General features: G+C 43.9%; 7 non-coding genes across 7 annotated transcripts; all 7 read right to left on the bottom strand.

The window, feature by feature from the left end:
- Positions 1 to 5,482: 5,482 nt before the first annotated feature.
- On the bottom strand, positions 5,483 to 5,564 carry trnas-aga (transfer RNA serine (anticodon AGA)). Its single transcript has one exon. It is a non-coding gene; the product is annotated as a tRNA-Ser (tRNA).
- Positions 5,565 to 7,040: 1,476 nt separating this feature from the next.
- On the bottom strand, positions 7,041 to 7,123 carry trnal-cag (transfer RNA leucine (anticodon CAG)). The gene has a single exon. It is a non-coding gene; the product is annotated as a tRNA-Leu (tRNA).
- Positions 7,124 to 7,643: 520 nt separating this feature from the next.
- Positions 7,644 to 7,725, bottom strand: trnas-aga (transfer RNA serine (anticodon AGA)). The gene has a single exon. It is a non-coding gene; the product is annotated as a tRNA-Ser (tRNA).
- A 1,475-nt stretch (positions 7,726 to 9,200) lies between these two features.
- trnal-cag (transfer RNA leucine (anticodon CAG)) lies at positions 9,201 to 9,283 on the bottom strand. Its single transcript has one exon. It is a non-coding gene; the product is annotated as a tRNA-Leu (tRNA).
- Positions 9,284 to 9,806: 523 nt separating this feature from the next.
- trnas-aga (transfer RNA serine (anticodon AGA)) lies at positions 9,807 to 9,888 on the bottom strand. Its single transcript has one exon. It is a non-coding gene; the product is annotated as a tRNA-Ser (tRNA).
- Positions 9,889 to 11,359: 1,471 nt separating this feature from the next.
- trnal-cag (transfer RNA leucine (anticodon CAG)) lies at positions 11,360 to 11,442 on the bottom strand. The gene has a single exon. It is a non-coding gene; the product is annotated as a tRNA-Leu (tRNA).
- A 521-nt stretch (positions 11,443 to 11,963) lies between these two features.
- On the bottom strand, positions 11,964 to 12,045 carry trnas-aga (transfer RNA serine (anticodon AGA)). Its single transcript has one exon. It is a non-coding gene; the product is annotated as a tRNA-Ser (tRNA).
- Positions 12,046 to 14,641: the final 2,596 nt, after the last annotated feature.

Raw genomic sequence — 14,641 nt, 5'->3', positions numbered from 1 at the left:
GTGATGCCTCAGCGTTGAGCCCAGATGGGCCTGGGACCTCGCTGAAGAGGAAAGCCAGGTCCCAGGCCCATCTGGGCTCTTCCCTCTTATTGGCTATGAAAATAATAACACTTATTTTTATCTGTAATTGCATACATATTGAAATATACACATTATGTAAAAAATATGTAAAGACAGTATTGAATAGGATTGAATCATCCTTCATCTCTGCTCAGCTCTTCCCTTAGGGGTTGCCACACTGAATCATCACCACTATCCTCTGCATCCTCCTCTCTCACCCCAACTACCACCCTGCTGTATACTATACTGTGTATATGTATATATATAATAAATCATTTTTATTAGCAACAAATAGTTTACACTTCAAAATAAATGTACAAAACTTACTCATAAACTGGGTCCATCTTTTCCAACATTCAACTGGCTGGCAACGGGGTCAAACAAATCCGGAAATCCCTGCCATTGAAATTCTGCTCCATGCCCCTCTCGACGCAGTAAGAAGAAGAGATAAGCTAGCTAACAACCTAAAAAAACCTCTGACACTCACTGAAACTCACTGAAATTCACCAAAAGTCACTGAAGCACACTAAAGCAACTACAACCTCCACAAACACCTACGCGCACTAGCGTTAGTGTTGTTGCATCTAGTCTTTACGCAGGGATTTTATGTCAGCTGGGTATTGTAGTCCAGGAGATTTTTATACCATTCAATTCAGTAGCTTGTCCTCTTTCATTGGACTACAAACATGGCCGTGTCAGAATTTGAAGTAATAGTGCCTGCACGTTTTCAGCCCTTCAGCGGCCCATCGGGTTTAACCACTGCAGTACTGTTAACCTGCTAGCATCTTTGCTTATCTAAACACAGTTTTCATTTCTGTCCAATGCGAGACAATTACCAACCCCTATAAAGGAGAGGTTCTGCTTCTCAATTCAATTCAATTCAGTTTCCACTGACCACTTCCTGTTATGCAACAAATACACTTTATGATTCAATGTTGAGCTAATGCCACAGCCACAAAGTCAATCAAGGATTGTTTTTTGAAGACGTTTCGCCACTTCCCCAAGTGGCTTCTTCAGTTCTGCTACTTTTCTGGTTGGGAATCTGAGTTTTATGTGTTCAGGACCTCTGTGGGTGGATCTTGCAGGAGCTCACATGACTACGATCCCTATAGTTCAGGGTTCGGCAACCCAAAATGTTGAAAGAGCCATATTGGACCAAAAAAACAAAAAACAAATATGTCTGGAGCCACCAAAAATTAAAATCCTTATATAAGCCTTATAATAAAGGCAACACATGCTGTATGTATCTATATTAGCTATATTAGCCTACTATCAAAATGACTAAGTTGGCTACAAATACATAATGAACCTTCATGATTACATGTTTATTTTCCCTGCAGCGCATCCTGTAGGGAATGACGCACCACGTGACTGCTCTGTTGTACGACAACTCCATTACAATATTAATGAATTATGTTTCATTGCTTTGATGAAATTAAAGAAATGCAATGAAGAAATCCGATTTTTGATGTCATTTTTATTTTGAGGATTCGAAAAAACAACAACAAAATGGAACGTGCATAACGTGCCCCTTATCTGGGCAACAAACAGAGTGCAATAAAACGCAGCCTGCATTTATAAAAATAAAACAGCAGCCTTTTGAAAAGGTAAAGTATATAAAATCTAATTCATACAGTTTAAGTTTGATTTCTGTGCAAATACCAAGCAAGTCAGTGCAAGGGTAAAACGAAGCAGCATCCTCTTCTCTTTTGGCACGCAACCAACGCAGCTATCCTCGGACCTGAGCAACAAAACACAATAATATCCCTAAGTGTCATTCCACATATATACTGACGAAAATCAGAAATCACTTTATAGAAACAGCCACTTCGTTACTAAATATGTGCCTATGACAGGATTGTGTTCTTACCCGTTTAATGTGACGTCTGTTTTCGGATCAATGGTCAGCTTCTCAACATCGGGCATGTAAGATGTAACTTTAATCTTGACGCAGGACTGCAAGCTCTGAGGCGGGTGCGATATTTTGATTTGATGTAGTTCATGTTTGGAGATGCAATCCACTTCTTAAATCTATTTTTGCGCTGCTCTAATTTCTCCAGAAGTAATGCAATCGCACTTTTTCTCTCACTCCCAACTGGGTACTCGGCTGCAAATGTAACATGCCTTCCCTGGAAATGTCTTTCCACTGGCTTAGGAAGTGGAAAGACATTTTCCACTGGCTTCCACTTCTACTCTTTTTGTTATTTGACAACTTCTCGCTACAGAGCAAACATTCAGGCAATCCTTCCGCATTGGCAATGAATGCAAATGATTCGGTCCTTTGGGATCCATGGCCCATCACACAGCCACCGGTTTGTTTACAACAGCCACCTGCCTGGCATCCCGCCCTGCTGATAGAAACGTGTATCGCAGGCTATGACGCAAATCTTCGTTGACAGAAATGTTGAAATTGAATATTTATTCTAAACATTTTTACAGCATTGGAAAACGTTAAGAATGTTTGTGTCATGTTTGTCCTCCTACAGAAACCATATTAAAACAAAAAATTATATTTCCCTCCCCCATCTTTTTCCATTTTCAAACATTTTTGAAAAAGCTCCAGGGAGCCACTAGGACAGCGCTAAAGAGCTACATGCGGCTCTAGAGCCGCGGGTTACCGACCCCTGCTATAGTTGGTTAATGGCCAGTTAACGACCAGAAACTCTGGGATGAAGGGACAGGGTTGTGATCAGGTGAGAGCTGTTGCCTCAGTAGTTGACGGCCCATCGTTAGAGTTTGAGTGGGAGTGAAGTCTGCTAGGAAGAGTTGTAAACAGGTGAGAGCTGATGCCTCAGCCCTCCCCCTCTGTTTAGAGAGGGTTTTTCCAATTTCACATAGATGCTTCTTTGACTCCTCTTTCATACCATCTGTCCCCCCTGTCTAGGATTTGGACATTATTATCCTCAAAGGAATGACCACTGTCTTTGAGGTGGAGGTGAACTGCTGAGTCTTGTCCTGAGGAGGTGGCTCTCCTGTGCTGTGCCATCCTTCTGTGTAGTGGTTGTTTGGTTTCACCAATATAGAGTGGCGAAACGACTAGAATGAAAAGCATTCCAGAATGAAAGAAAGCATTCCCAAATGAAAGGCAGAAATCTAGAATGAGAGGCAGCATTCTGGAATAGACATCCATCCACCCATTCCAGAATGATAGGCAGGATTCCGGAATGGTAGACAAAATTCTGGAATTAAACCCCTAACCCGACAGTGACCTGTGATGTCATCCGATTGGAGCCAGAGACTGACCCTCCTTAAGAGCAACAGTGGCAAGAAAAAACAGGAAGAACCCCTGAAAGTTTTGTCCAACGTCTCAGCTGTTACCTTTAATATTATCATAACAGATGAAATCATTCAATTGGATTTTGTGGTCTGGGTTAGATCAGTCAGCGTTTTAAATGAAAACTTATTTCTCCTCCAGAGGAGGAACTGTCAGGAGTGGGATTTGAACCCACGCCTCCAGTGGAGACTGCGACCTGAACGCCAGCTGGCGAAGGATCGTCCGTACAATGTTGGAAAATGTTGGACACAAGAGCCAATCACAAGCCTTCAATTGCTGGAGGTGCGCCCAATCAGCTAGCGGATTTCTTCCCCACTGTCCAACATTTCCAACATTTGACCAATCACGGTGGACAAATGTTGGAGCAGAGAATCAGTATGGCGCATACCGGTCATCATTCATTCTGCACTAGCTAGCGAGAAAAACAGTCGGTACGGTAATTAAACACTTGCTACAGTGCCGTGTGACACTATTTTACGTTTGTGTGTCATGTAAACTCTTGTACTGTGTTGACGTTTTTATAGATTGATAGATTTGTTGAGTTACGGTCGTTACACAAAGTGGATTTTGTTTTTGCCACTCGGTGCTTACTAATGTTATTTAAGGTGCAGTGTTTAAACACCAAACCTGAGAATCAAAGTATTTCCACCCACGTTTAAGCACTACCACAGCACCGTTTAAGCACTACCACAGCACTACCACATAAGTTATTTAGATTTTTATGGTGTATGGCCATATAGAAATGTCTTCCTGTAAATAAACATTGTCCCTTAATGCTGCTTAAAGCTACGGCATTCTTTGTAATATTTTATTTTATATTTTATATTATATGTTGTGGTACACGGCGTGTCAGAGGACAGCGGGGGGTTGGGTGATCTATTTTGCCAGCTGACATGCTGTGGGTGAAAGGAGAGAGACGTGAAGGACAGCGGTGGCAGACAGGAGAAGGAAAACGGGAAAACGGGGAGAGTAAGAGGGACCCGTGATTCGAAAAAAAAAATACGGACAATAACCATTTGTTTTTATGGACAAGGATCGCCCAGGGAGAGAGAGGATCCTGTGTGGGGTTCACCAGGAGGAGTTTTTTGTTTGTTTGCCTGTTACTTTTTGATCGGGACTGAAGGGACATTTATTTGTAAATATGGGTCGGATTACAGCGTTATTTGGGATGTAAGAAAATATGATTTTGAGTTAATAAACCCGAAACAGTCTCATTTCATGTGTCTGTGGTCTGTATTATGCAACAAGGGTAAATAGAGTACAACACAGGAGAGTCCCTGCTTAATAGCAACACTCCATTTACTTTAGGCAGACTGTTAAAACGTTTATCCATATGTCCATTTGTAAAAATGATGCCAAAAATGTAGCAGATGCAGATCAACACTAGCATTCCTGTGGTCGCCGGTTCGAATCCAAGCTGTGGTCCAAAGTAAAATCCTAAGTATTTCAAAAGTTTGAAATACGTACATAAATTAGATATGTTTCCACAGCTTTCCTTTCTTTTTTCATTTTTCCCTTTTTCCCCTCTTTTTCCTCTTCTTTTCTTCTCCCCCCTTCTTCCCCATCTTAGACGGACGAATGTTCCCCAGCTTGAACGCAGCGCCTTGGACCGCTCGGCCATCCTGACATGAAAAGCGTGCTGTCCACAACAAGTTTGGAAAATCTCAAGGATGAATACTTAATAAACAATCTGAAATCTTCACTGACACTGATGTGGACAGACTCAGAGTGTGTCTGTCTATGCTATCTCAACAAGTCTTGAGCCAGAGATGAGATTTTTCATCTGGTCACCACATGATGAATCATTCTGACTATTGTAGTACCTTGAGATCTGCCTTTCCCAGGTGTTTGTCCTTAAGGTGAAGCAGTCTCTGCCTCAGGGTGAAACTGGGTTTGAAATGTGCTGGGACGTTTTATCCTTTGCCTCCTCACTGCACACCAGTTGCTCTCGGTCCAGCGTTTTTAAAATGATAGTTTTTGGAAGTGTCAGATGGACTGTGCCAGGGTTTGGTCCTCAGACAGTCAATATAAATGGCAGCAGTCTGACTGGTCAAGATGACCTTTTTCATAGAGCTCGTTGTTAACACATCAGACTTGTTAAGTGTAAACGATGGAGGGGCATAAAGTGATCTTGGAGATGAAAAGAACCGTTGTTGGCAGGATTCGAACCTGCGCGGGGAAACCCCAATGGATTTCTAGTCCATCGCCTTAACCACTCGGCCACAACAACCGGCAAAAGGTAACGATGAAGAGTCTGACGACCCAGGTTGGTTCTGTCCATGAGTGCATGGTCTTGTCCAGTTTGTCCTGTCCAGTTTGGTGTTGGTGCTCCTTTACTTGTTTTCCATTTCATTCGCAGGTAAATCTGCGCCGACCAGAGTCTCCGTTTGACAGACAGCTATCACAGAAAGTTGCCGACAGCTGAGCAAGTACTCACGTGCCAACATGGCACAAGTTGAATTGCTTCCAAGCCGGCTGTGTTCACGATCACATGGTCGTTTGAGACTACAAGCCTTCACTGTCCATTCTACGCTGTTTACTTTATTAGGAAGGTGCTCTACAATTGTCCCAACAAGCAGGGGGAGCACTGAACATAAAACTCTCTTTCTCACATGTATTGTCATGTGTTTTTGTGAAAGATAAGGCTGACTTGTTTTCTTGCTTCTCTATTTAAACAATCTGAAATCTTCACTGACACTGATGTGGACAGACTGAGAGTGTCTCTGTGCTATCTCAACAAGTCTTGAGCCAGAGATGAGAGTTTTCATCTGCATTCATGGTCACCACATAATGAATCATTCTGACTATTGTGATGCCCTGAGATGAGGTCCAGTATTCTGGAATGGAAGTTACCATTCCAGAATGGAAGGCAACATTCCGGGACAAACATCGGCATAACAGAATGAAGAGCACATTTGCAGAATGAAAGACAGCATTCCGGAATGAAAGTCAAAATTCCGCAATGAAAGGCAGAAATCTAGAATAAGTGGCAGCATACCAGAATAGACATCAGTATTCCGGAAGGATAGGCAGAATTCCCGAATAACAGTCAGTATTCTGGAACAGAGGTCAGTATTCCGTAACAGAAGTCAGCAAGACAGCATTCTGGAATGAAAAGCATTCCAGAATAAAAGAAAGTATTCCCAAATGAAAGGCAGAAATCTAGAATGAGTGGCAGCATACCATAATAGACATCCACCCACTCCAGAATAATAGGCAGGATTAAGGAATGGTAGACAAAATTCCGGAGTTAAACCCCTAACCCGACAGCGGCCTGTGACGTCATGGAAGTCAGCATTCCGACATGGAAGGCAACATTCCGGGACAAAAGTCAGCAAGACAGCATTCTGGAATGAAAAGCATTCCAGATTGAAAGGCAGAAATCTAGAACGAGCGGCAGCATACCAGAATAGACATCCATCCATGCCAGAATGGTAGACAGGATTCCAGAATGGTAGACAAAATTCCGGACTTAAATCCCTAACCTGACAGCAGCCTGTGACGTCATCCAATCAGAGCCAGAGACTGAACCTCCTTAGGGGCAACAGTGGCAAAGAAAAACAGGAAGAACCCCTGTAGGTTTGGTGTAATGTCTCATCATATCAGATGAAATCATCCAATTGGCTTCTGTGGTCTGGGTTAGAATCTAAGTCAGTCAATGTCTTAAATGATTACTTATTTCCCCTCCAGAGGAAATAAACAGAACTGTCAGGAGTGGGATTTGAACCCACGCCTCCAGTGGAGACTGCGACCTGAACGCAGCGCCTTGGACCGCTCGGCCATCCTGACATGAAAAGCGTGCTGTCCACAACAAGTTTGGAAAATCTCAAGGATGAATACTTAATAAACAATCTGAAATCTTCACTGACACTGATGTGGACAGACTCAGAGTGTGTCTGTCTATGCTATCTCAACAAGTCTTGAGCCAGAGATGAGATTTTCATCTGGTCACCACATGATGAATCATTCTGACTATTGTAGTACCTTGAGATCTGCCTTTCCCAGGTGTTTTGTCCTTAAGGTGAAGCAGTCTCTGCCTCAGGGTGAAACTGGGTTTGAAATGTGCTGGGACGTTTTATCCTTTGCCTCCTCACTGCACACCAGTTGCTCTCGGTCCAGCGTTTTTAAAATGATAGTTTTGGAAGTGTCAGATGGACTGTGCCAGGGTTTGGTCCTCAGACAGTCAATATAAATGGCAGCACTCTGACTGGTCAAGATGACCTTTTTCATAGAGCTCGTTGTTAACACATCAGACTTGTTAAGTGTAAACGATGGAGGGGCATAAAGTGATCTTGGAGATGAAAAGAACCGTTGTTGGCAGGATTCGAACCTGCGCGGGGAAACCCCAATGGATTTCTAGTCCATCGCCTTAACCACTCGGCCACAACAACCGGCAAAGGTAACGATGAAGAGTCTGACGACCCAGGTTGGTTCTGTCCATGAGTGCATGGTCTTGTCCAGTTTGTCCTGTCCAGTTGGTGTTGGTGCTCCTTTACTTGTTTTCCATTTCATTCGCAGGTAAATCTGCGCCGACCAGAGTCTCCGTTTGACAGACAGCTATCACAGAAAGTTGCCGACAGCTGAGCAAGTACTCACGTGCCAACATGGCACAAGTTGAATTGCTTCCAAGCCGGCTGTGTTCACGATCACATGGTCGTTTGAGACTACAAGCCTTCACTGTCCATTCTACGCTGTTTACTTTATTAGGAAGGTGCTCTACAATTGTCCCAACAAGCAGGGGGAGCACTGAACATAAAACTCTCTTTCTCACATGTTATTGTCATGTGTTTTTGTGAAAGATAAGGCTGACTTGTTTTCTTGCTTCTCTATTTAAACAATCTGAAATCTTCACTGACACTGATGTGGACAGACTGAGAGTGTCTCTGTGCTATCTCAACAAGTCTTGAGCCAGAGATGAGAGTTTTCATCTGCATTCATGGTCACCACATAATGAATCATTCTGACTATTGTGATGCCCTGAGATGAGGTCCAGTATTCTGGAATGGAAGTTACCATTCCAGAATGGAAGGCAACATTCCGGGGACAAACATCGGCATAACAGAATGAAGAGCACATTTGCAGAATGAAAGACAGCATTCCGGAATGAAAGTCAAAATTCCGCAATGAAAGGCAGAAATCTAGAATAAGTGGCAGCATACCAGAATAGACATCAGTATTCCGGAAGGATAGGCAGAATTCCCGAATAACAGTCAGTATTCTGGAACAGAGGTCAGTATTCCGTAACAGAAGTCAGCAAGACAGCATTCTGGAATGAAAAGCATTCCAGAATAAAAGAAAGTATTCCCAAATGAAAGGCAGAAATCTAGAATGAGTGGCAGCATACCATAATAGACATCCACCCACTCCAGAATAATAGGCAGGATTAAGGAATGGTAGACAAAATTCCGGAGTTAAACCCCTAACCCGACAGCGGCCTGTGACGTCATGGAAGTCAGCATTCCGACATGGAAGGCAACATTCCGGGACAAAAGTCAGCAAGACAGCATTCTGGAATGAAAAGCATTCCAGATTGAAAGGCAGAAATCTAGAACGAGCGGCAGCATACCAGAATAGACATCCATCCATGCCAGAATGGTAGACAGGATTCCAGAATGGTAGACAAATTCCGGACTTAAATCCCTAACCTGACAGCAGCCTGTGACGTCATCCAATCAGAGCCAGAGACTGAACCTCCTTAGGGGCAACAGTGGCAAGAAAAAACAGGAAGAACCCCTGTAGGTTTGGTGTAATGTCTCATCATATCAGATGAAATCATCCAATTGGCTTCTGTGGTCTGGGTTAGAATCTAAGTCAGTCAATGTCTTAAATGATTACTTATTTCCCCTCCAGAGGAAATAAACAGAACTGTCAGGAGTGGGATTTGAACCCACGCCTCCAGTGGAGACTGCGACCTGAACGCAGCGCCTTGGACCGCTCGGCCATCCTGACATGAAAAGCGTGCTGTCCACAACAAGTTTGGAAAATCTCAAGGATGAATACTTAATAAACAATCTGAAATCTTCACTGACACTGATGTGGACAGACTCAGAGTGTGTCTGTCTATGCTATCTCAACAAGTCTTGAGCCAGAGATGAGATTTTTTCATCTGGTCACCACATGATGAATCATTCTGACTATTGTAGTACCTTGAGATCTGCCTTTCCCAGGTGTTTTGTCCTTAAGGTGAAGCAGTCTCTGCCTCAGGGTGAAACTGGGTTTGAAATGTGCTGGGACGTTTTATCCTTTGCCTCCTCACTGCACACCAGTTGCTCTCGGTCCAGCGTTTTTAAAATGATAGTTTTTGGAAGTGTCAGATGGACTGTGCCAGGGTTTGGTCCTCAGACAGTCAATATAAATGGCAGCACTCTGACTGGTCAAGATGACCTTTTTCATAGAGCTCGTTGTTAACACATCAGACTTGTTAAGTGTAAACGATGGAGGGGCATAAAGTGATCTTGGAGATGAAAAGAACCGTTGTTGGCAGGATTCGAACCTGCGCGGGGAAACCCCAATGGATTTCTAGTCCATCGCCTTAACCACTCGGCCACAACAACCGGCAAAAGGTAACGATGAAGAGTCTGACGACCCAGGTTGGTTCTGTCCATGAGTGCATGGTCTTGTCCAGTTTGTCCTGTCAGTTTGGTGTTGGTGCTCCTTTACTTGTTTTCCATTTCATTCGCAGGTAAATCTGCGCCGACCAGAGTCTCCGTTTGACAGACAGCTATCACAGAAGTTGCCGACAGCTGAGCAAGTACTCACGTGCCAACATGGCACAAGTTGAATTGCTTCCAAGCGGCTGTGTTCACGATCACATGGTCGTTTGAGACTACAAGCCTTCACTGTCCATTCTACGCTGTTTACTTTATTAGGAAGGTGCTCTACAATTGTCCCAACAAGCAGGGGGAGCACTGAACATAAAACTCTCTTTCTCACATGTTATTGTCATGTGTTTTTGTGAAAGATAAGGCTGACTTGTTTTCTTGCTTCTCTATTTAAACAATCTGAAATCTTCACTGACACTGATGTGGACAGACTGAGAGTGTCTCTGTGCTATCTCAACAAGTCTTGAGCCAGAGATGAGAGTTTTCATCTGCATTCATGGTCACCCATAATGAATCATTCTGACTATTGTGATGCCCTGAGATGAGGTCCAGTATTCTGGAATGGAAGTTACCATTCCAGAATGGAAGGCAACATTCCGGGACAAACATCGGCATAACAGAATGAAGAGCACATTTGCAGAATGAAAGACAGCATTCCGGAATGAAAGTCAAAATTCCGCAATGAAAGGCAGAAATCTAGAATAAGTGGCAGCATACCAGAATAGACATCAGTATTCCGGAAGGATAGGCAGAATTCCCGAATAACAGTCAGTATTCTGGAACAGAGGTCAGTATTCCGTAACAGAAGTCAGCAAGACAGCATTCTGGATGAAAAGCATTCCAGAATAAAAGAAGTATTCCCAAATGAAAGGCAGAAATCTAGAATGAGTGGCAGCATACCATAATAGACATCCACCCACTCCAGAATAATAGGCAGGATTAAGGAATGGTAGACAAAATTCCGGAGTTAAACCCCTAACCCGACAGCGGCCTGTGACGTCATGGAAGTCAGCATTCCGACATGGAAGGCAACATTCCGGGACAAAAGTCAGCAAGACAGCATTCTGGAATGAAAAGCATTCCAGATTGAAAGGCAGAAATCTAGAACGAGCGGCAGCATACCAGAATAGACATCCATCCATGCCAGAATGGTAGACAGGATTCCAGAATGGTAGACAAAATTCCGGACTTAAATCCCTAACCTGACAGCAGCCTGTGACGTCATCCAATCAGAGCCAGAGACTGAACCTCCTTAGGGGCAACAGTGGCAAGAAAAAACAGGAAGAACCCCTGTAGGTTTGGTGTAATGTCTCATCATATCAGATGAAATCATCCAATTGGCTTCTGTGGTCTGGGTTAGAATCTAAGTCAGTCAATGTCTTAAATGATTACTTATTTCCCCTCCAGAGGAAATAAACAGAACTGTCAGGAGTGGGATTTGAACCCACGCCTCCAGTGGAGACTGCGACCTGAACGCAGCGCCTTGGACCGCTCGGCCATCCTGACATGAAAAGCGTGCTGTCCACAACAAGTTTGGAAAATCTCAAGGATGAATACTTAATAAACAATCTGAATCTTCACTGACACTGATGTGGACAGACTCAGAGTGTGTCTGTCTATGCTATCTCAACAAGTCTTGAGCCAGAGATGAGATTTTTCATCTGGTCACCACATGATGAATCATTCTGACTATTGTAGTACCTTGAGATCTGCCTTTCCCAGGTGTTTTGTCCTTAAGGTGAAGCAGTCTCTGCCTCAGGGTGAAACTGGGTTTGAAATGTGCTGGGACGTTTTATCCTTTGCCTCCTCACTGCACACCAGTTGCTCTCGGTCCAGCGTTTTTAAAATGATAGTTTTTGGAAGTGTCAGATGGACTGTGCCAGGGTTTGGTCCTCAGACAGTCAATATAAATGGCAGCACTCTGACTGGTCAAGATGACCTTTTTCATAGAGCTCGTTGTTAACACATCAGACTTGTTAAGTGTAAACGATGGAGGGGCATAAAGTGATCTTGGAGATGAAAAGAACCGTTGTTGGCAGGATTCGAACCTGCGCGGGGAAACCCCAATGGATTTCTAGTCCATCGCCTTAACCACTCGGCCACAACAACCGGCAAAAGGTAACGATGAAGAGTCTGACGACCCAGGTTGGTTCTGTCCATGAGTGCATGGTCTTGTCCAGTTTGTCCTGTCCAGTTTGGTGTTGGTGCTCCTTTACTTGTTTTCCATTTCATTCGCAGGTTTGATTGTTCACACCTGTGATCAGTCATCAGCCAATCCTGCTGCAGCTTCCATCTAGTATATGTGTCCAATGGAAGCTGAGCAACATGTCAGCTACACACATAGAAACACTACACATAGTTTGTCATATAAATAACATGGATTGAATCATGTTGTACAGTCAATGGAAACAAAAAGCACTGAGAGTGGTGCTGGTAGTGCAGCAGTGGATGGAGGCTGAAGTGCTGCCACCTAGTGTCAATATTTGGTATTAACTCTGACTACATATTCCACCTTTAACTCTCTGCCATATATACTGTGCCATGTGTGAAGTGATGATAACATGTGAATGTGAATTTATTGTAAAGAACTTTACTTATTATCCCTGTTATAAGTGAGCAGTGTGTGTGTGTGTTTGATGGAGTGTGTAATGTCTGCTCAGTGTTACTGATGCTGCTGTGTGTGATCTGAAAACTGATCAAACTGTGATGTGTCTGATGCTGACAGAAGAATCAGAGGTCAGACAGTCGGATCCTCCTCTGTGACACCTTTAACATCATATCAGAAATCTCTGTCTGCTTCTGGTACATGCAGCTGATCACCAGCAGAGGGCTCACTGCTTTGCTGTCACTCAGGGGGCCTGTTCTGTCTGCCACTGGGATATGATGAGGTGAACTTCAGAGTTTGAATAGATTTCATTTGTCATGTGTTTATGATCATTTTATGAATCAGCTCAAATAAAGGAGACTCACTGAAGTCACAGTTTAGTGTTTTAATACTTATACACACTTATTTTGAAGCTGCTATCAACTTGATGAGTCTTCCTGTTGAAGCACGAGGCAGGACGTGTGTCAGAACATCCATGAACTGAGTAGATTAAGAGGAAAAGCTGATGTGTCACAGCTGCTGGTTGTGTTCTTTCAGTGTCTCCATCTTGATGAAATGAGGCTGTTTTACTTCCTCCAAGTAGAGTGGACCTGGCTCACAGAGTGCTGCTGCTGTCTCTGTCTCTCTGTGAGCACCATGTTAAACAGCAGGCTCTGAATAGTGACGTCATGATGTCACAGTCACATCAGTCTAATCTCCCAATCGGAGAGAGAGCTGTCATCAACAGCAGGAAGTGCAGGAAGCTCATGGTGTGCAGGCCTCTGATGTGTGGAGGCTTGTAGCAGCCAACAAGAAGGGAGTTTGTAAAAGTTCTCTGTAACTTTAAATGTGAGGATTCAGAAAGAACTTAGATCAGATATGTGCAGCACTTGTGCAACAGATACTCCAACAGTGACAGCTCTTCTGAAGAAAGCCTGAGGAGCTGAGACCTGGATGAGACACTGATACAGCTTTGCTCTGCTGACAGGAAGGATGAAGGCTGACCACACACACACACACACACACATAACACACACAGACACACACGCACATACATAACACAAACATATAGACACACACACGCTCTTACAGACACACCACACAAACATACATACAGAAACACACACATAACACATTCTTACACACACACACACACACACATATAGACGCATGTGTTGTCTTTTAAGTTCAACAGTAAAAACTATGGACAGAGCTTCCGTGACATCACCCGTTTGTTCGGTGGGAGGCTCCGGGACACTCTGATCGCTGCCATGTTGGCAGCGTTGTGTCCGCCAAAACTCAAACTCACGGACAAAGAGGGGTAGCACTAGCTGAGTTTAGGGGGGGGGCGGGCAAGAAACTCGTGCTGTGATATGGCAACCGTCTGTCGCTCAAGCGCCAACGCTCATAATTATGCGTAATTTTAAGTCTGAATACAATCCCACAGCAGCTCATCAACAAACTGAACCAGCTGGGGCTGAACTCCTTGCTGTGCAACTGGCTGCTGGACTTCCTCACCGGGAGACCTCAGACAGTGCGGGTCGGCAGAAACACATCCAGCACCATCACAATGAACACCGGGACTCCCCAAGGATGTGTGCTGAGCCCCCTCCTCTTCACTCTGCTGACCCATGACTGCACGTTAAAGTTTGTGGACGACATCTCCAGTGGAGATGAAACAAACTACAGGAATGAGATGCACCTTCTGGCCGAGTGGTGCAGAGACCACAACCTCTCCCTCAATGTGGAGATAACTGGGATAATTTGTATATCGGCTCGAAGGAACACTAGTTAGCTTTCTGATGGTGTCACTCTTAAAACTGAACACCAAACCGTTTTGCCTGTAGATCCAGTTATTTGGCAAGAGTGCCGGTCATTCTTCCATTAAGACATCATGTAAAACCAAAAACAGAGAAGCAGAGCAGCCATATTGTGTAACTCACCACCATCTCCACATCTTTGACATCACACACATAAAAATTATACTGTGTTTAGAGCAACTTCTTGTGATTCTGACGGTGTTCTTATTTTTGGTATGAAGGCTTCGGTTTGGACAAAAAGAGAAGTTGTTCGGAGGGTGCAACCCCCATTAAAATACATGGGATCTGCCCTGACAGGAGT

This window comes from Parambassis ranga, unplaced genomic scaffold (assembly GCF_900634625.1).
Source record: "Parambassis ranga unplaced genomic scaffold, fParRan2.1 scaffold_27_arrow_ctg1, whole genome shotgun sequence".
Lineage (NCBI taxonomy): Eukaryota > Metazoa > Chordata > Actinopteri > Ambassidae > Parambassis > Parambassis ranga.
The sequence above is the reverse complement of the archived record's forward strand: the minus strand, read 5'-3'. Positions and strand labels throughout refer to the sequence as shown.